Below are 20,292 nucleotides of genomic sequence, written 5' to 3'. Positions count from 1 at the left end.
AGACCAAAATGCTTTAATTTTCAATTACCATAGATGATCATGAGCATAAACAATGGCAAGACATCCCATTAATCAACTTTGTTTGCCAGTTTCCTAGGAAACCCCCACATTAAATTCATTTTCACTGCCCCAGGACTGTAATGCAGTTGAGAAAAAAGAAAATCCAGCAAATAAATGGGCAAAGCACCCAGCAGCCTGTCAGTCAGGAGATGTGAAGGCAAGTCATCCTCTGCCTGCCTGCCTGCCTGGCATCGCCCTGAAGGCTCTGTCAGTGTCTATGCTCACTGCTTTTCTATTCTGGTCTCTGGTTGATGAGCTGGCTTTAGTGTAAGATGAGGCTTTCTTAGCTGGCACCAATATTCCAGAAGAGAAGTATGAGACTTTTCTTACCACATCCTCTTATCAAATCCTTGTTAATGACAACAACATAATTAAAAGTGCACAGAAACCAGCTGGCCGTGTGAGCTCCACTAAGCTGGCATAGCATGACTCAGAAGGATACACAGAGATCTAAGATTATTACAAAGCACGGGATAATTTTTCCAGAGTTTCATATCTCATACATTATTGTGAATAACAGCAACACAAAGATGTTCTGGGGCCCATCCAAGTTCCTCAGAGTAGAACTGTTTTTCTTAACTTAAAAGCGTCATGTTTTCTGTGTCAATTCGAGGTCAGTTGAGACTGTTTTATGCTGTGAAGACAGGGCACAGATCAGGTGCTGGTAGGGCCACCAAAGAACAGCACTGCCAGACTGTGACATTCTGCAGGATAACAGTTAATAGCTAACCCACGCAAAGCCATTAGCACTTCGTGTGATTATGAATGCCGGTAAAATGATTCCCACCGTAGTTCTCCTCTTCACTCCTAGCCAGCCTATCTAGTCCATCATGAATGTGACAGTGAAGGAGCTCATACAAAGTCTCTATACACTTTTCTTTGTTTCAGATCACACCTGTGCGATTTAGTAAATGCATGAGTTTCCACACACAGGCATTCAGTGTCTCCGACTTCCAGCACTAGCAGTATCTGCTGTAGACGACGGAGAATGACTGACATAGCCCTTTTAATGAACTCACAAGTCTCAGGCAGTCTCTCAGTTGCAACTCGACCTTTTGAGAGTCAGCAGAATTTCAAAAGCCAAAATAAATCCATACAGATACTAAGCAGGGACATGCAGAATGCTTAGGACTCGAAGATGTAGGAGTCCAGGAAGATGCTTGGACAGGGAGCTGCTGACAAACTCTGACAAGCCAGGCTGGTGTACACTGACCCCTGCTAATGAACACTAACCCTTGACTCAGTCCCTCATCAATGTATCTGGCTCCTGTGTGAAGCATTGGCAGAGTAAGACCAGAGCTGTGCATCTAACACAGTGTGTGGGGGATGTGGGACAGGGGACATCACAGCATATCCTCAGGCTGAAGACTAAAGGTGTCTTATATTCCTGACCTGCAGTTAGGCTTAGACTGAACTAAGGGTCAAGGCCCTCCACCTACAGAATTCTTCAGGGGCTTTATGGTAATTTTCCCATATTCTAATAGCTATTTGGGCAGGGAGGATTAAATAAACAATCAATAACAACGCATTGCCGAACTCATTTACACTAATGCTGCCTTGTTATCTTTGTCAGGTATGGATATTGTGTGCAGTCCTAATCTTTAGGCTTTAGTACAGTATTGTGAATTTGAGATTGTGTGTCCTCCACGGACAGAGCCTACCCAATTGATGCGCTAATTATTTACCAGGTTCTCATGTCCTTCAGTTCCGAATGGGTTGCTGAAGAAAGAAACAAAGTCATCCAATCTTATCTGTAACAATTACAGAAATTAATGTGCATTTCAGGTTCCTCTTGAGGTTCACACCGTCTCAAAATGTTTAAGGTTGAGTGGTTTAATGCTGTTTTCACAACAATGCCAATCATGGTGTTTCTTCAAAATGATTCATAGAAACTCTCAAGCACAAGTTAACACACATTCAAAAGGATCTACCTTGCCTTGAGCCCATTGTCTTGACTCTGGTTTTAAGTGGGGAGCTGGCTCCATGGTGATTTGACTTGATAGAAGGGGTGAGGGTTATATCTTGTCCATTCCCTTCCATTTTTAAAACTCACATTTAAGGAATGGACAGCCCTCATTTCAGTATACTAAAATTCTTAGAGATACTGGCTCAACAAACTTTCATGAAGAGCCTACTGACTTGAGTATCATGCATACCATGAGCTATGTAGCTAGAACACAAATTCTTATAGCCAAGACAGGGAAATAGGGGTAAAGGTCCTTGAAAGAAGATAGTGGTTAATGCATCAGCAGGAAGGCCATTAGCTAACTCCCCAATCCTGTGTCCCTCTGTCCTTGTCTCTCTGTGTCTGCCTCTGTCTGTGTCTCTCTATCTCTCTGTCTGTCTTTCTCTCTGTCACTCTGTTTCTCTCCGTGGCGTGTGTCTGTATATGTGTACACTAATATCTATTGGAAAAATTCACAAGAACTGGTGGCTGGTGTTAGGCAGAGGAAGCATAGAATGAGCAGAGTTATTTGGAATTATAAAGGAGACAAAAAATCCTGAAAGCAGAATAGGCAAAAAAGTGGAGACCATGACTTGGCCCAATACTGAAACACATCTCACTGATGCTCTAGATCAGAGGCTTAGTCTTGTATGCTATGGAGAATGGCTGGGACATCTAAGGAGGACATGATAAGAGAACTCTGCCAAACAGACTAGAGATAGATGCAAAGGGGAAGAGGAAAAAATACAAAACAAACAGAAGTGGCAGATGTTTAAATGTATCCATGTATCAGCATTCTCCACTGTGCCCCATTAGCATGCAGAAATAAAAATCGATGGACAAAAATTCTTAAAAGGTTGGAGAGAGACAACATAGATTCATCCTTTGTAAACAAGGAGCCATTTCTCCTTGCTATTTTTCTTAAAGGATATGAGAACCTGAAACTGAAGTCCAAGAAACGATATCCCTCCAGAAACCATAAATGTCACTGCCTAGAAGGGGAAAGGGATTGACAAGCTCAGGGGGCATAATGACATGTTTCCCAACCCTTAAATAGCTCTTGCCCTGGAGCGTGCTGTGCAGAAGCTAGCTTTGCTGAGAGCAGGTAGCAGACACAGCTTCCTCCACCGAGGGCAGACATAAAGCCTTCCTACATGGAGGCTTTTCTGCCTGCAGTACAACTACAACGAACATCTGCAGCTGGTGTGGAATGCAAGCCAGCCTTGGCTTCAGGGGAATCCCAAATTCATACGACATAATCTGACTACAGCTAACCTTCACTGGGCAATCCACCCATTTTCCTTATTGCCTAAATTACATTACCTTTTAAAATTTTTTTTATGATTTTTCCCATTTTTCTGTATATTCATGTATATATGTGCCCAAGTGTATACATGTGCACTACATGTGTGCATGTACTAAGGGGGCCAGAAGACTTCATAAGATCCTCTGGGGCTACAGTTGCAGGTAGTTTATAGCCTTACAATATGGATACTCCTAACCAAACTCGGGTCACCTGCAAGAACTCTTAACTACTTAGTGATTTCTCCAGCTTCACAGCCCTTTTCTTGTTTTCTCCAGCTCTATTACATTTTTTGTTTGTTTTGTTTTTTATTTTTTAAATCTTTCATTTGAGGCATGCGGCATGAGTCGACTCACAAAGAATTCACAATGATATTCTCCTGGACCTAAATCCACCCACTTATTTTTTTTATTTCATTCGATATATTTTTTATTTACATTTCAAATGATTTCCCCTTTTCTGCCCCCCTCCCTGAAAATCACATAAGCCCCCTTCCCTCCCCCTGTTTTCCCACCCACCCCTTCCCACTTCCCTGTTCTGGTTTTGCCCTATACTGCTACACTGAGTCTTTCCTGAACCAGGGGTCACTCCTCCGTTCTTCTTGTACCTCATTTGATGTGTGGATTATGTTTTGGGTATTCCAGTTTTCCAGGCTAATATCCACTTATTAGTGAGTGCATACCATGATTGATCTTTTGAGACTGGATTACCTCACTTAGTATGATGTTCTCCAGCTCTATCCATGTGCCTAAGAATTTCATGAATTCATTGTTTCTAATGGCTGAATAGTACTCCATTGTGTAGATATACCACATTTTTTTGCATCCATTCTTCTGTTGAGGGACACCTGGGTTCTTTCCAGCTTCTGGCTATTATAAATAGGGCTGCTATGAACATAGTGGAGCATGTATCCTTATTACATGCTGGGGAATCCTTTATTACATTTTAAGACATCTTTCTACCTTTTGGGGAGAATGCCTTTGCACTTTCACTTTCAGTGAAGAAGACAGGTCTCTCAAAGTTGCTCCTCACACTCTAGCACGAGATACTAAGCTAATGTCTTGGAACAGTCTGAATTATGTTTCTTAGAAGCTCCACTAATTTCCACAATATAAGAGAAAACTTCTCTAAGATGATAAGTGCCAAAGAATCAGTCTGATTTGACTACTCCGCACCATGCTACCTTTGCTACCTTCTCTACCATATCTCCTGAGAGACTAACTAGACTGTGCAAAATCCCTCTTACAACTCTTTGTGTATTCATGTTCATTTGCCAATATTAAATTATCTCAAATTTACAATTCCTATGACATAAATCCAGTTGGAAATACAAATGTCACTGATTATTTTTGTTCTGCACTTTGTCTTCATAATTTGAAGCATAACATAGTAGTTTTAGAACACTTTACCCTTTACTTCTGGCTGTAGTCAACACAAAGAAAAAGTCTACAGTATTTATCCAGTGCCAAAACTAAGTTCTTATGATTAAAAAAAGAAAATTCTAGAGTTGGTAACACTCACTACAAAAATTTCCTCAATGAACTACTACAGAAGAGTTCAACTTTTTAATGCATAACCAATACTTCTATTCCTCTTTACCTTTGCCTTAATTCTACAAGAAAATATGATAAATTATTGAGCATTTTGATTAAACCCAATGTAAGGAAACATGCATCTTTCCTATTAGAAACCAAACAAGGACTTTAAGGACACTAAAATCTGTTTCCACAAGCTTCCTACAAGCATATACCATTCATGAACAGTCACTAAATAACAGCTCTGAGAAAGATTAGAGAGTCCAATAGGCCCTCTAGAGTCAAGGGTTCTATATATAGTCAACAATGGATAAAAAATATCCATCCTTCTCCCACACAAAATGTTGCATATATATCAAACACAAATAGATTGTTTTCTTAACATTATTTCCTTAAATATGCATTACAACTATCTTCATTAGGTGCTTGTCATCTAGAGATGATTTGAAGGACACCTGATTGATATATGTAGATTTTTGCTAATATTATGCTATGTTTTAGAAAGCATGTGAGAACTATATACCTAATAATATTTTAGATCCTACAACAAGAGGTGTGTTTTAATAGCACATTGAAATTGCCAATCCTTGTGCACTTGTAATACTAGGGAAGTTAAAGCAAACAGCACAACATGTGTGTGAATTTTAAGTAATGATGCACAGCAACACAATAGGTGCTGACTTTGTGATGCTACAATGGACAACCAAGTCTTGGGCTCACAGTGTGTGTCGCATGTTCACTTTATAAGTGTCAATATCATACACTCACCTGCCATACCCAATATCTGCCCTGCTAAGTGCAATGTAGATTCAGTCCAGATGACTAAGTCTACACAGAGAAATGCAGGGTAAAGTAAGGTATTGTTGCCAATATAACAGGCATAGCACACACCTGATGAAGCTTAGGCAGTTTTGCATGATGACTTAGTTAAACACACCCTAGAAACAACACAGATAGCTTGGTACAGGATTCCATTAACCGCTACATAGGAAAAATAATATGTAATATGTACTTAATCTTCTCTTCTACCAGATGATGTGTTGTTAGGGTGAGATTATAATATAGTATGGTATACCTTAACTTTATGATTCAAGAATAGAATGAAGTATATAAGAGAACATTGGGGATTACCTTCTGGAGAAACATATTATGTAAAGGATACATGCAGATATCTATTTTCTACATGGTTAAATCACTTTTTGAAACTCCCTAACCTCAAATGATTAATAAAATACTTTATTTAATGACATCTAAACTGTTATTCTGGTATATGAACTACAGGATTTGCTCTAAGACAGTGTTTCTTAGCCTATGGGTCATGACCCCTTTGGATTCAAATGATCCTTTCACAGAGGTTGCCTTAGACTATTCAGAAACACAGTTACTTACTTTACAATCCATAACAGTAGCAAAACTGTAGTTTCAAAGTAGGAGCAAAAGTAGTTTATGAGTCAGGTCACCACAACATAGGAACTGTATTAAAGTGTCACGGCACTGGGAAGGTTGAGAATCACTGCTCCTAGACCACCGGGCTACTTGATTCCCTCATGTCAAATGACAGCATATTCACAAAAAAATACACATCCCCTCACTTCAATCTTCCCTAGATTATACATATGTTATGCTGAGTTGTTTATGAATGGTACCAAGGAAAAGTCCACATATGTTCAGAATAAACATAATTTTGTGAAATTATTTCCAAACATACTGCTTTTAGTCAAATTGTTTATGTAGGATTCACAGATGCAGAGGGTCAACCTTATTAAACTGGGCAAATTACTTAATGAATTCAAGTCTGTCTCTCTCTGCTAATTTTCTATATGTAGAACAGAATAACTCTTAATTATATGTGAGTCAAGTTGTAGGTTCTCTTTCAAAAAATGGAAATTATATAATCATATACATAATACAGATAATCCATTTTAAAAAAACTTTCACACTTAACCACTTTCATTTTCTCATACATTTGTATACTCAAGAAATTTCTTTGAGAATTAGGAAGTGTAGTATTTAAAAAACAAAAGTCTTACGGTCATTGTTTAAATTCTTTAACCTGCTACTTTCTACAGCAGAAGACACTATGATTTAGGACAACCTCAAACAATGCTTTTTGTTCCTGGGAGAGGCTTAATCACCTGCATTATTTGACCAACTTCATGCTGATCTGAAATAAGTGGCTCAGCCTGTAATCTGGAAAAATTGCATATATGGAACAGTCTATCAGGTGAATCCACTGGATGTCCTTCTCAGGACCTCTCCAGAATCAGTCTTCTCAGTCCAAAAGCTGTATGCAAACCACCAAAGGCACAGTGAAGATGCTGCTTACTATTAAGAATACTCACAGGCATGCACTCCATAAATACACACACACACACACACACACACACACAAACACACATTAACACATTTCCATATATATCCTATTGATAAGAAAGTAAAGGTTCTCTAAATTCTACCTATTTGGGTAACTTTCTGTATACTATATGTAATTTAGAGCATGATTCTGTCAAGGATTGTTTATATAAGAAAAAGAATGCTCTCTCAGTGAGAAGGGACGAATTTAAATACTGACTTTTGTTCCTTAGCTCAGATTGCTTGGGATTTCAGGTATTTACCACCATGCCCAGTTTCACATGGTGATAAATTAATAGGATTTTTTTAAAAAATTTAAAACATAGTTTACATAGTTAGCTCCCTCAATAGCAAAAAATGAGTTCATTCATTTAATTGCACACTGTCTGACATTTGTAAGATCCATCTTGCATTTGAGTGAGCCACCCTAAACAAATTCCATGTTATCTACGTTTTCATCCACAGTCATATACAATTCATAAAAATCATTACCACCATGCTTTCCAGGAAACTACTTTCCAGATTTATTTCTGAATAATAAACTACGTGGATTATATAAGAGGTTTAGCTTGCCAGAATTTAATATAAAGCCAAGTCATTTTAGAAACAAGAACCTCTACTTGAAAAATTTGTACAGTTCAAACAGGCAAAATGAATTGTTTGAAATTAAAAACGCATTCTCCTCTTGGGCTCAAACTGCAAGCAGCACTGAGCAGAACTCAATGTGTGAAGTATAAAGTTATGAAAACAGTCTGATAATCAACATTTCGGGCTCTGCCACAATGTATTTGCTGATGCTTTAGCCAAAATACTTCTAAATGTCCCAAAAGACTACTCTCTGAACACCCTCTCTTCACAACCTGATAACTCAAAGCAAATGTGTAATTTTCTCAAATTTCAACACAATAGCTGCCTGAGAATTTCACTCAGGATGCCTTGCTTAATATCAGGTAGAGTTTCATTCTAACACTGCTTGTCTGAATTCTCAAGATGCCATAACCCATTTACAAAGGTTAGCTCAGAAATTTCTTTCTGCTTACAGGGTCTCTGAGGGCTCCTGCCTTCTTCCTTGCCCTGTGCACCTGCCTCACCTAGGCGCTCAAGGCTGACAGAGGAGGTGATAATTTACAGTTGCAGCAATCTCTAGCTGGACGCAGTTTTGACAATCGTCATGTTTTGTAGACTGGAGCTCAGCCTAGGAGCATTAACTTTGGACAAATCTGCCAGCTCTGTTCGGACATTTCACTTTTCTGAGGCCCAGTCTTCTCACTGTTAAAACAGGGTACTTCCTCAGCTTGTAGCTTAAGCTACTCACTCATTCTGTGCAAATGGCAGGGTGTGGCACGCAGTACCTGTACGTCAGTTGCTATTATTGTTCTTTGGATTGCTACACTCTCCTGGAGCTGCCAGAAAAATCGATTTTAAGTACACCAGAACATTAAATTATTGATCTTAAGAATCCAGCACCAGAAGTCAATTTGAAGTAGATTTGGTCTCTGTTGTTTTCCCTTTACAGTTCTGGAAACTGAACTCTTGTGCAGGGATTTTCTCCAGGATAAGTCACTGCAGGACCACTGGCTGTCAGTTTTCTTTCTTCGTTTTTTAATTATTATTAGATATATTCTTTATTTACATTTCAAATTAGTTCCCCTTTCCTATTTCCCACCCCACCCCCTGGAAAGTCCCATAAGCAATCTCACCTCCCCTGTTCCCCCGTCCATCCCCTCCCACTTCCCTGTCCTGGTATTCCCCTACACTGCTGCATCGAACCTTTCCAGGACCAGGGGCCTCTCCTCCCTTTGATGTCAACAAGGCCATCCTCTGCCGCCTATGCATCTGGAGCCATGGGTAGCACCATGTGTACTATCTGGTTGATGGTTTTGTCCCTGCAAGCTCTGGGAGTACAGGGTGGCTCATATTGTTGTTCCTCCTATGGTGCTGCAAACCCCTTCACCTCCTTGGGTCCTTTCTCTAGCTTCCCCATTGGGGACCCTGTGCTCAGTTCAATGGCCCCCTCTGTATTTGTCATGAACTAGCAGAGCCTTCCAGGGGTTGTCAGCTTTCTTGATCTCTTTATTCTCTAGGAAAGATAACTGCAAAATTATAAACTCAATCTTCATATGATTCCATCTCTCTGGGCCCAAATTGTACCTTGAATTTGGAATTCGTGACTCAAGAGGAACACAAGCTGCTGCTTGTGTGTTAGCCAGAGGCAGAACAGGCTCACAGGAGTTGTGCAGAGACAACAACATGCTTAAGGATGGGAGCAAGCCTCCAGGTATCATTTCCTATCACAGACCCATTCTTCTCCACTACCCCACACTCCCTCCACCCCACCCCCCACACCCACACACACATCCCTGCCCCGTATCAGGATGCACAGGTGGCTGACACTGTTGAGACCTAGTTTTTACCACGTGGGCAGTTTAAGATGAACAGCAGTGCTGGACCAGATCACCAGTCCTGGTAAAGCCTGAAGACGGCATAGCCCGTATTTTAATGCCTTCTGCATGCAGACTGGGTATATATTTTACACTGCATCTGTTCACTATACATTAAATGGGGTGCCGAGAATTTGGAATCATAATATACTTCAGATTTGATAAGAGGTCTAATAAATTCATCTCTCCCCAGTGTTATGGTCTTTGTGCTGAAGGTATGCTAACTTTTACAAACACATTTCTCAAAAGTGGTACAGTGGAGGACTTTTAAGAGAGGGAGTGCTTTATTAAACTGAAGGCATGTTAATCTACTAGTAGTAGCTGGTCCTTATCCATAACCCGTTTAGTCTTTGACACTGTCATCAATAGTTGGTGCTAAAAACACTGAAAATTTGTCTTAATGCACACTTGGTCCTGCCAGATTCCAAAGTTAATGTCCAACCTCATGAAATTGTTTCTTTTGTAGTTATATATGATTCTCATCTTTGGTGAAGAATGAATTTCCAGTTTTAAGGCTTAAAAAAATTTAAAACTTAACATGTAGTGGCCAAAGTTCTTATTTTGCTTAGACATTAGACCAAGTTGAATTAGACATTAATTTAAGCAGGTAAATGCTCAGCTCACACTCCAGAATATTCCAAAGAAGGAAAAGCACAATGTAGTGGGAATCTCATAAGACAGTAGTATATTCTAAGAGAAATCTGTATCCTATTATCATGCTTGAGATATTTTTATTCAGATTATCAGAAACGAGGCAACAGACCCACAGATTAATTAAAAATTTCCCATAAGATACATGTCTTTGAGCTTTTCTGAGGTTTATTTATCCAAGCAGGAGCTGTACCAGCCCCAAAACAAGCATATCAACACTTTTGAAAAAATTATTCGATACATTCTCCACGAGAGGATAAGAGTTCAGTTAGAATATTAGCAAGAGATCTGCTCATAATGAGAACAAAGCTCAGAAGATGAAGAAAAAATAAAAAGCCTTAGTTAGAGGACATATGGATAAGATTTTTCTGCAACCCACATTCGACCTGATCACTCTTGATCAGATCTGGCTTGGCTGCACTCAGAAACACATATCTGTTCCTTCTTAGTTTCCATTATCAGAGCTAAGCACAAATGACTGTCCGTTCTTCACACTACATCATTCACAGGTTTCCAGACATTTGTATAGCTCAGCCTGACTCTTCCAGGTGGGCCTTGTCATCCTTACCTTTAGTTTCTAAATTGTGCGTACCACCAGCACCATAAAGTGTGGAGTTTGTAGCTCTATCAGGACGGAAGTCCATCAAAATTCCCCAAAGGATTCAGCTCACAACTCAGGAAGCTTTATCTTCACCAAGCAAAAAGGGATGGAGCGCACTTCCATTTCTATCAGTCCTGAGTCATGTCTGAGCATCCTCCTGACTTGTAAAATTAAGAACTTATTCGTCTGTTAATATTGTCTTTACTTCAGTTACCATACTCAACCACCATTGCTGACAGTCATTTTAACACATTAGAACAAAATGGGGAAAAATGGTTGTCAGTTTCAGAAAAAAATAGTGATGAAAAAGCAGCTAAGGGGCCACGTGTTGCTTTTCCTTCAAAAAGAAGCGTTACCTCAAATTTGCCACCCAAACAAACACTTATGAAAAATAAAGTTTGAAAAGGTGATTCCTGTTAGGTATTGTTTTGTTTTAATATGCAGAAAGTGCAGGGTTGAAGTCAGCCAAGGCATCTCCTGACCCAAAAAGGCAGTCCACAGAAGGACTACAGTATGCTCCTACACAGCAGACTGCTCACTAGTCCAGGAGACAATGACTTCCACCAAATATGACCTATTTCTCTTCCACTTTTCAGCAGGACCTCCCATTGTTCCCCAAAGTTTACCAAACTCCAGGTACACATACCTCCCCATCCTGCAAAGCTTTTGGACTCCAACTCTGTTATGCCCCAGCAAACACATACAGCGAAGCTGGAAGGCAGTCACAAAAGTCTCATTTAAATTCCTGGAAAGCACAGCTTCTCCAAACACACTATTCATCTCTCTTTGGAAGGCCTGATTTGCATCGAACCAGGAGTTTAACTCCATTGTCCCTACAGCACCAGTACCATAAAGTCCAAAAAAGATAGATGCCATATTCCGGATTAAAAAGAATTCATCACAAAACCACTTTAAATGGTGGGAAGCAAAACAACCCAAAGGCAGAGTTTTAGCCAGCACAGTGCATAAGAATTAACACTGCCTTTAGGAGGCCCTCTGCACCTGAACATTACAGCCACAAAAGAAAGAAAGAAGGAGGAGGAGGAGGGTAGGAGGAGGACAGGAGGAGCAGGGGAGAAGGAGGAGGAGGGAGGAAGAGGAGGAAGACAGGAGGAGGAGAAGAGGAGGGGAGGAGGAGGAGGAGGACAGGAGGATCAGGGGAGAAGGAGGAGGAGGATGGGAGAGGAGGGGAGGAGGGGAGGAGGAGAAGAAAAAGAAAAAGAAGAAGAAGAAAGAAGAAGAAGAAGAAGAAGAAGAAGAAGAAGAAGAAGAAGAAGAAGAAGAAGAAGAAGAAGAAGAAGAAAATTAGTAGGATGCTCTCTAAGCTACAGCTTAGCGCTCTAATTTGCATGAAGATGTGTCTGGAAATTTGTTTAAAAAAATCTTCACCTTTCACAAGCAAATCACTTCAAATGAAGAAAATGCACAGTCTCTCATCCCCAGTGGTTAACTATGTCCGCCTGTCCAAGTGCAAGCCCTCCTTTCGCTCACCCTCTTGTCTCTCTCCACACAGTGCTGGCTTCTGTTAGCTGAGCTCATCTAACTCTAGCTCAGTGCAACTGGCCAAGGAGATTCCAGCAGAATACAGCGGGTCGCAGACCTCTCAGAACCGCGTGCTTGTACTCACTCAGCTTGTCCCTACACCTGTGCTCCTGTGCCTGTGCTAGGCGCCTCAGTAGGATTCCTGAGGGTCACATTTTATTCCCCCTGCAGCCAAGCAGCAGGAGGGCGAGCGGGCAGGCTGGCGAGCGCACGCGCACGCACACCGCGGGCTCCTACTCTCACTCGGATGCCCTGGGAAGCTCGGCCTCCCTAGGGGCTCGGCGACCCTGTGCTGGAGTGGTCCACTCTCCGACAAGGCTTTACCCCGTCGCCGCCGGCTGCAGCTTGGCCTCTCAGCAGTGCGTGGCTGCGCTCAGCTCCGCGCCGCGCGCCTCATTGTTCCAATCCGCGTGGCGGTGGCACCGCTGCCGGTGGCCCCGAGGACAGGCGATCGGAGGCAGCGGGCCCAGAGCCCCGCACACCCTACCATCCACGTTCCGATCTTCTGCCCGAGCTTACCTGCCCGCTGGGCACTGGGGAGTTGATCGGCCTCCCGCGCGCGCCCCGGCCCGCAGCTTGCCCCGCGGCCAGCGCAGGCGGGGACGCTCTGGCGACGCAGAGCTTGCCTGTCGTACAGCGATTGCAGACTCCGCTGCGTGGGGCGGCGCAGCTGCCTAAAAAGGCGTGCTAATTCCAGCCACCGCCTTCAGCAGCTGAGCTGCTCCGAGAGCTCCCCGAACGGCCTTTGCTCCCAAATACCTGGCACCCGGGAACACGAGTGTCCCGGTGGTGGCCTCTGGAATGCTACCGGCTGCCGGTGGTGGGCAGGGCAGTCTTGGACGCTGGCCCAGAGGAAGTGAATTTTTGTGTGCTGGCCTCGAACACACAGCCCTCTGCAAAGCAAAAGCCGGGCTACCTGAGGACCAGGCAGCTGGGTGGAGCGTGAGGAGCGCAGCATCCTCTGGGCCGCTGGCTCCCTTTGTTCAGACTCTGGGACTCAGGCGGCAGGCATTCTCACTCTGGCTGCTGCTGAGAAGCGCCCAACAGTGCAGGGACACACTTGGGAACGTGCCGCTTTCGGAGCTCCCCACTTGCTGACCTCGATATATCCATCCAACTCTGGGAAAGGGGGCCAAATTCTTGCCTGAGACTCCCTAGCGTAGGGGTGACCGAGAGCAGTGCTGCGGGAGCGGCAGATCAAATGTAGTGTGTGTGTTCAAGTGCTAATGCCCATTTGTCACCGCTACCATCCTACTTTCCAGAGGCATCCCCAGCTGTCCCTAGTTGTGAGTAAACACGCTTCTCTGAACTTTGCCCCCTTGGATATGGGTGTTACTTACAAGATATCTCGGGGAGTCAGAAAAGGACAAGAGCAAGGGGTAATGGTGGAGCAAAGTTTGGTTGCTGGTTGTATCCTGGTGTACTGCTGTGAGTGAACTATGGTCAATCACATCAATCCAATCCCACCGAGGGGATCTGGGTCCTTGCAAGAATGAGCATTTTAAAGACAAATTCTTCACTAAATGCACTGAATTTAAAGTTCATCTATCTAGTCGAGGTGTTTTGTTTTCGATATTTTAACTAGCTGTCCAATTTATTCAGAATTCATGGAGTACCTACTGTGTGTTTGAGACTAGGCACCATGATAGATGAGCGAAACGCAATCTAGAAGCTTACAGACATTTAACAATGGGGAATTAAACTAAAACCCACAGAGTAAAATTCATTGTGTGTGATCAAGTGTACCTGGGAAACGCTTTCTCGAGTTTCCCCAGTTCTATTAACTGTTTCTGACACTTGGAATTTCTAAGAACTGCCTGAAGGGATGATCTGTCACTCATTAATTACTGTATATTATATATGAGGAATACATAGGGTATGGCTAATTCTGTGCTCTGCCCCTTTCCACAATTCACAATGGACTCTGCCAGTCACTGAAGTGCTGTAAACTGTGGCTCCAGGCTCACGGTCTTTCTCTTAGTATTAGAGAAGTTGTACCCATGAAGTATCACCAACTTGGCTACCTAAACAAGGGTTAAACAAGAACTACAAAATCTTTTAGAGTTTCAATCCTAGATGAAAGAAAGACATGCTACTAAGTAATGCTGAGAGCAGGGGAAACAGTCTTCCCCACAGAAGACCCCCATACTGATTGTCCAATAGCAAGTAATGAGTCCTGGAATTGTGTATGTACAAGTAACACTACATTATATGTGTAGGCTGTATTTATACATTTAGGATTATACACACATGTGGTATGTGTGTGTGTGTGTGTGTGTGTGTATGAGAGAGAGAGAGAGAGAGAGAGAGAGAGAACAAGAAGATCAAGGCCATGAATCTAAGAAAGAGAAAAGAAGTGCTACATGGGGAAGGTTGGGAGGAAGAAAGGAAGGGGGAATGATGTAGTAATATTCTAATTTCAAAAAATAAAACAAACCCCTTAGAAATTTTTTTTATTTTCTAAATTCTTTGTTTACATTCCAAATGCTTTCCCCTTTCCCGATTCCCCCCTCCCCATATGTCCCATAAGCCCTCTGCTCTCCATCCATTCTCCAATCACCTCCCTCCTTTTTCTCTGTCCTGGTACTCCCCTACAATGCTAGATCAAGCCTTTCCCAGGTCAGGGCCCTCTCCTTACTTCTTCATGGGAGTCATTTGATATGCTAATTGTGCCTTGGGTATTCAGAGCTTCTGGGCTAATTAATATCCACTTATCAGAGATTGCATTCCATGTGTATTCTTTTGTGATTGGGTTACCTCACTTAGGATGATATTTTCCAGTTCCAATCATTTGCCTAAAAATTCATGAATTCATTGTTTTTAATTGCAGAGTTGTATTCTACTGTGTAAATATACCACATTTTTTGTATCCATTTCTCCATTGAGGGGACATCTGGGTTCTTTCCAGCTTCTGGCCATTATAAATAAGGCTGCTATGAACATAGTGGAGCATGTGTTCTTACTGCATGTCAGGGAATCCTCTGGGTATATGCCCAGGGGTGATATAGCAGGGTCCTCCAGAAGTGTCATGCCCAGTTTTATGAGGAACCAAAAGACTTCCAGAGTGGTTGTACCATCTTGCAACCCCACCAGCAGTGGAGGAGTGTTCCTCTTTCTCCACATCCTCACCAACACCTGCTGTCTCCTGAGTTTTTAATCTTAGCCATTCTGACTGGTGTGAGGTGAAATCTCAGGGTTGTTTTGATTTGCATTTCCCTAATGACTAATGAAGTTGAGCATTTCTTAAGGTGATTCTCAGCCATCTAATTATTAAGCAAATTGTCCCATTATAAATGAAGAGGCTGAGTGGCTGCATGAGGGTGTGTGTGGGAACCAACACCCTGGGCTGCTGAGGCCCCTGTCCCACCTTACCTTCTGTATTTCAGGTAGGAACTCAAAGAAAATTTTGCCTCAGACATAAGAGAGTTGCCATCTACAATATCAGTTGTGGGAGAGATGACAGAGCAACGCAATCTTCTGATCTTTAGGATTGCCAGTTTCCGGTCAGCGCTTGCCTTCAGAAGGGAGCTTGCAACACACTTGTGGGGTCACAACTCAGCAACGGGAGGCTTCATCAAACAGACATGGAAAACCATACCAGAAAGAAAGAGAGCAGATTCCGCTTCTGCACTCCAAGGACAGCAAATGGGGCCGAAAACTGGAAGACAGCATTTGCCTTTGATCCCTGAGTGTGATTTCCTGAGCTTCAACAGCCCACTTAGTGGTGTGGGTGAATGTAGTCCACTCACAAGCTCACCATCATTCACAAAGGCTTGACACTTCATACTGAAGTATGTCAGCATTCCCATCAATTATCTCACTAGATTTTAAAAACTCTGAAAGATGTAGTGAAGGTATACAGGATTAGGGACAAGGACAGGCTCCAGGGCCAAACAGAGAAGGCCTTGTCATTTATTAGCTATATGGCAACAATAATGGTTCATGTGGGAAAAAAACTGCAGAGCTTTTTAAGAACTAAAACCTGGAGTCTTCAAAGGAATTATTTTTTACTCAAATAAAATTACATTAATAGAAAATGTATCCCAGATTCCCTGAAATATTGTGGTTTATTATATTTAGACCTCTTCTCTATTTAGAGATTTCCTTGATCTTTAAAATGTTGGAAGTAAGTGGTATGTATCATATTCCTTTGTCCCAAAGACACTATTTAGAATTTCTCAAGAATTCCACGCCCACATAAATAGACAGAGCTAGCTCTATAATTGTCAGTATCTATGAATCTCGGTGTGATAATGCAATACTCGATGAGCAATGCCCAGACAATGTCATTAGAATTTCTCATACATTTCTCATACCTTTCTCACTGGGGACATTCTCACACCTAGGTCCCATGTCTCCTTCTTGTCTCTCATGTATGTCTTTTGCTCTGTGTATCTAACAAGTTACATAATCTTATAATATTTAAAATATTCAAACCGTTTTCTAAGTGACTCCCAATCTGAGCTTGTATCCCCACAGTTTAGGTGCAAATATACTTACAGCTTTGTTTTCCTTTACTTTGGGGCCATAAACCCAGAGAATCCTTTCCTCTCAGTACATCTTAAAATGCCACTGTACTTATTTTTCCTAATGCTGGATAATGTTAACTTGTCTATTTGATAAATAAGATATGTCTCTACCTATTCTCGCCAACATGAAGTGCTGTTCATCCCTTTCTAGTTAAATGATACTTTATTTGGGATGAATTTGAGGGTTGCTTCTCCTTAAATCCACTCTCTAATTTTAGTTTTCCTTTCAGTTTAGCTGTATATGGGTTCTTTTCTATGTTGTTTCTTCTTTCACGTGGTGTAACTGGCAATTTTCCTAGGACAAAACCAAAAGGTTTCTTCTCTGTTTATAACATGCCTGGGAAAAAACAGTTTTTTGTCCTTGTCAACCAGCTTCAGGATAGAAAGTAAGTTTTCCTGGTTCAGATATCCTCTTAAGGTAAATAACTCAGACATGACAGCTAACTCTGAAGCAATTTCCCCATTTGTAAAGTGACAATAATAGCATCATACCTTAGGGCTGTTTAGAGGATTTAATAAGATGATACTGAAGTGCCTATTTCGGTGCATAATATTGTAACCTTCAACAACCTGAAGGAGTGTTAGAAGGTTGGGAGGAAGCCCAATTTGCAAATACAAATATATAGTGAGAAGGCAAGAGGGATGCTTGCTGGGTTATTCTATCCCTGACCCACTCAAACAGCTGCTTGTCAGATGTCAGTACTGCAGCGTGCTCACGGTAACATCTGGAAATGAAGAAGAGTGGGCCTGTCTATTATTTGGTCTCACTGTCTTTCATTCATCCAGGTAAGAGACGGGTAAATATATGCACCACAGCACTGATGTGGGGTACTCACTTCTAGCTATCACCCTGCAGTCCCCCGGCCAGCAGACCGTCAACAGGTCCCACACAATGCCTCCCATGCCTTCCACTATGAAGATCTCCCACCTGTCTATTAATGTTACAACTATGTAACATACCAGATGTGGATCTAGGCTTTAGATGTTCTTTGCTGGATGGTTTTTCGGGACTTCTACACAACAGAAGGGGTACTAATTAGAAAATGTACAGAAAAACATCTCAAGACTGTTTGATATCTGAAGACCAATGGAGATATTTCCATTGGAAAACTTATCTTAAGAGAAGAAACACTCTATATATGCTGCTCCTTTGATTACTTTCTCAAAGACCTCTCTTTAGTGAGCATGCATTGTAATTAATTAAAACCTACCTTGACTGCTAGTTAATTTTCCCTTGATTAGCCTGGCAATTTCACAGCCATCCCTTACAAAACACCAATCATTCTGAGTTGCAGTGACCTATTCTGACACCTGATTACTGAAAACATGATTGAGCTGAAAACATGGTGCCATTTCAGAAGTCTAAATCCTACAGCAATTTAAATTTTGTTCAGTCACTAGCAGAAATGATACAAAATAGGCTTCATTACAGAAACTAATGGATAATAATGGCACTAATTTTGGACTTCAGAGGCATGAGCACAGAGTGGAAGCTTTGGACTAATTTTTAAATAACCTGCATACTTTTAACAGAGAAGTAATAAGTTGCCTGATACTCCTCTTTCAGCTCAAGTTATTCTCCTCTGCACAGTTCCATGTCTTAGCTAAGGATTTGAGAATCAATTCAGCTTCCTGAAAGTATTCCTCCATGAGTGATATTTATAGTAAGTTACATATAGAACAGTGTAGCCCAGACTGCTACATCTTTTTTCATCCAAACATCACAGACTTTATAAATAATCACCAGAGTAGCTTGCCCCTGTAGTCTCATTAGTGGAACAGCTAAAGTATATAAATTTTCACAAATGCAGATATCTGGGTCTATAAATTGACAGCCTGTCACAAAAAAGTAAAAACAAAAAAAATCAATAATCAACCAAAACCACCATCGTAAATGGTATTTACATAAATTTTTGAATGACTTGCTTAAAGAGACTGAATTATCATGTGGCAGGTAAGATTAGAATAACAGGAGCAGAATCAATCTCTTTTGACTCAACTGTAGCTTCTGGTGGCAACATTTTCAAGACACATGATATAATTTGTACTAAAAGGTTAGCATTTTCAGTCTCTATTTCTAGTTCACATGGATTGTAAAGGATGCTCCTACCTATTGCATCACTGAGAAGCACTAAAAAATTGACACATCCATGGTTTGCCTTTTCAAAATTCCCCATGTATGATCGTATTTCATAAAAGCACAGTGTAACAGTGTTGCCCTATGTTGATGCCACAGATTTCCCCAGGCATCTTCTCAAATGCAACAGAAGACCCTAAGGCAGTGGTTCCCAATCTTCCTAACAGTTCCTTATATTGTAGTGACCCCTACTACCACAAAATTATTTCCATTGTTACTTCACAATTATAAATTTGCTATTAATTGTAACATCATATCTGTGGGCTTTTTTATTGTCTTATATAACCTCTGTATAATGGGTTATAACCCACAGGTTAATAACCACTGCCATAAGTGTCTGTAAGGCAACAGACACTGTCAATCGGACAAAATGGCTACCAAAAGTTTGGGAAAAGATCTTTACCAATCCTACATCTGATAGAGGGCCAATATCTAGAAGAAGATGAAGATGAAGGAGGAGGAGGAGGAGGAAGAGAAGAAGAAGGAGGAGAGGGAGGAGGAGAAGGAGGAGGAGAAGGAGGAGGAGGAAGAAGAGAAGGAGAAGGAGGAAGAGAAGGAGAAGAGGAGGAGGAGGAGAAGGAGGAGGAGGAGGAAGAGGAAGAGAAGGAGAAGGAGAAGGAGAAGGAGAAGGAGAAGGAGAAGAAGAAGAAGAAGAAGAAGAAGAAGAAGAAGAAGAAGAAGAAGAAGAAGAAGAAGAAGAAGAAGAAAAGCCACTGCCCTAAACTGTGGCTCAGCACCCCAGCACCCACTGGTCCTTGGATTCCTCTTAGAAAGGGTCTGAGAAGACACTAGTATTATTCTTGTAGCACAACAGACTCTCATCAGTGGCTTCAGATTCTGAAGTTCCAGTTACCTGCAACCATACTTAAGTCAGAAAACACTAACTGAATAGTTGCAGTAATAAGTAATTTTTAACTTTTACTGCAGGGTATTATTATAATTGTCCTAATTTATTTTAGTTATTGTTAGTCTATACCTGTCATGAATTTTATAATTTAAACTTACCATGGGTATGCATTGCTAAGAAAAACTGAATACATAGGTTTGATACTATGTGTAGTTTTAGGGATCTATTCAATAACTTGGAGAAGAGTCTATGAAGGTAAAGGATGCACTGATGATACTTGTATCGTATTTAATATTTTCATTCTCTCTTTCAATGAGTGCACATTGGAACTTTCAAGATATTGTGTGAC

The 20,292-nt window shown here is 41.4% G+C and overlaps 1 protein-coding gene across 1 annotated transcript in view; it reads right to left on the bottom strand.

The window, feature by feature from the left end:
* St6gal2 (ST6 beta-galactoside alpha-2,6-sialyltransferase 2) overlaps positions 1 to 13,037 on the bottom strand; it is a 95,828-nt gene extending 82,791 nt beyond the window's left edge. Inside the window, exon 1 of the mRNA XM_052192319.1 lies at positions 12,950 to 13,037. The gene's annotated coding sequence lies outside the window, so the exon portion shown is untranslated. The remainder of the gene's footprint in view (positions 1 to 12,949) is intronic.
* Between the last annotated feature and the right edge of the window lie 7,255 nt (positions 13,038 to 20,292).

The sequence above is a fragment of the Apodemus sylvaticus genome, chromosome 9, assembly GCF_947179515.1.
Source record: "Apodemus sylvaticus chromosome 9, mApoSyl1.1, whole genome shotgun sequence".
Lineage (NCBI taxonomy): Eukaryota > Metazoa > Chordata > Mammalia > Rodentia > Muridae > Apodemus > Apodemus sylvaticus.
The sequence above is the reverse complement of the archived record's forward strand: the minus strand, read 5'-3'. Positions and strand labels throughout refer to the sequence as shown.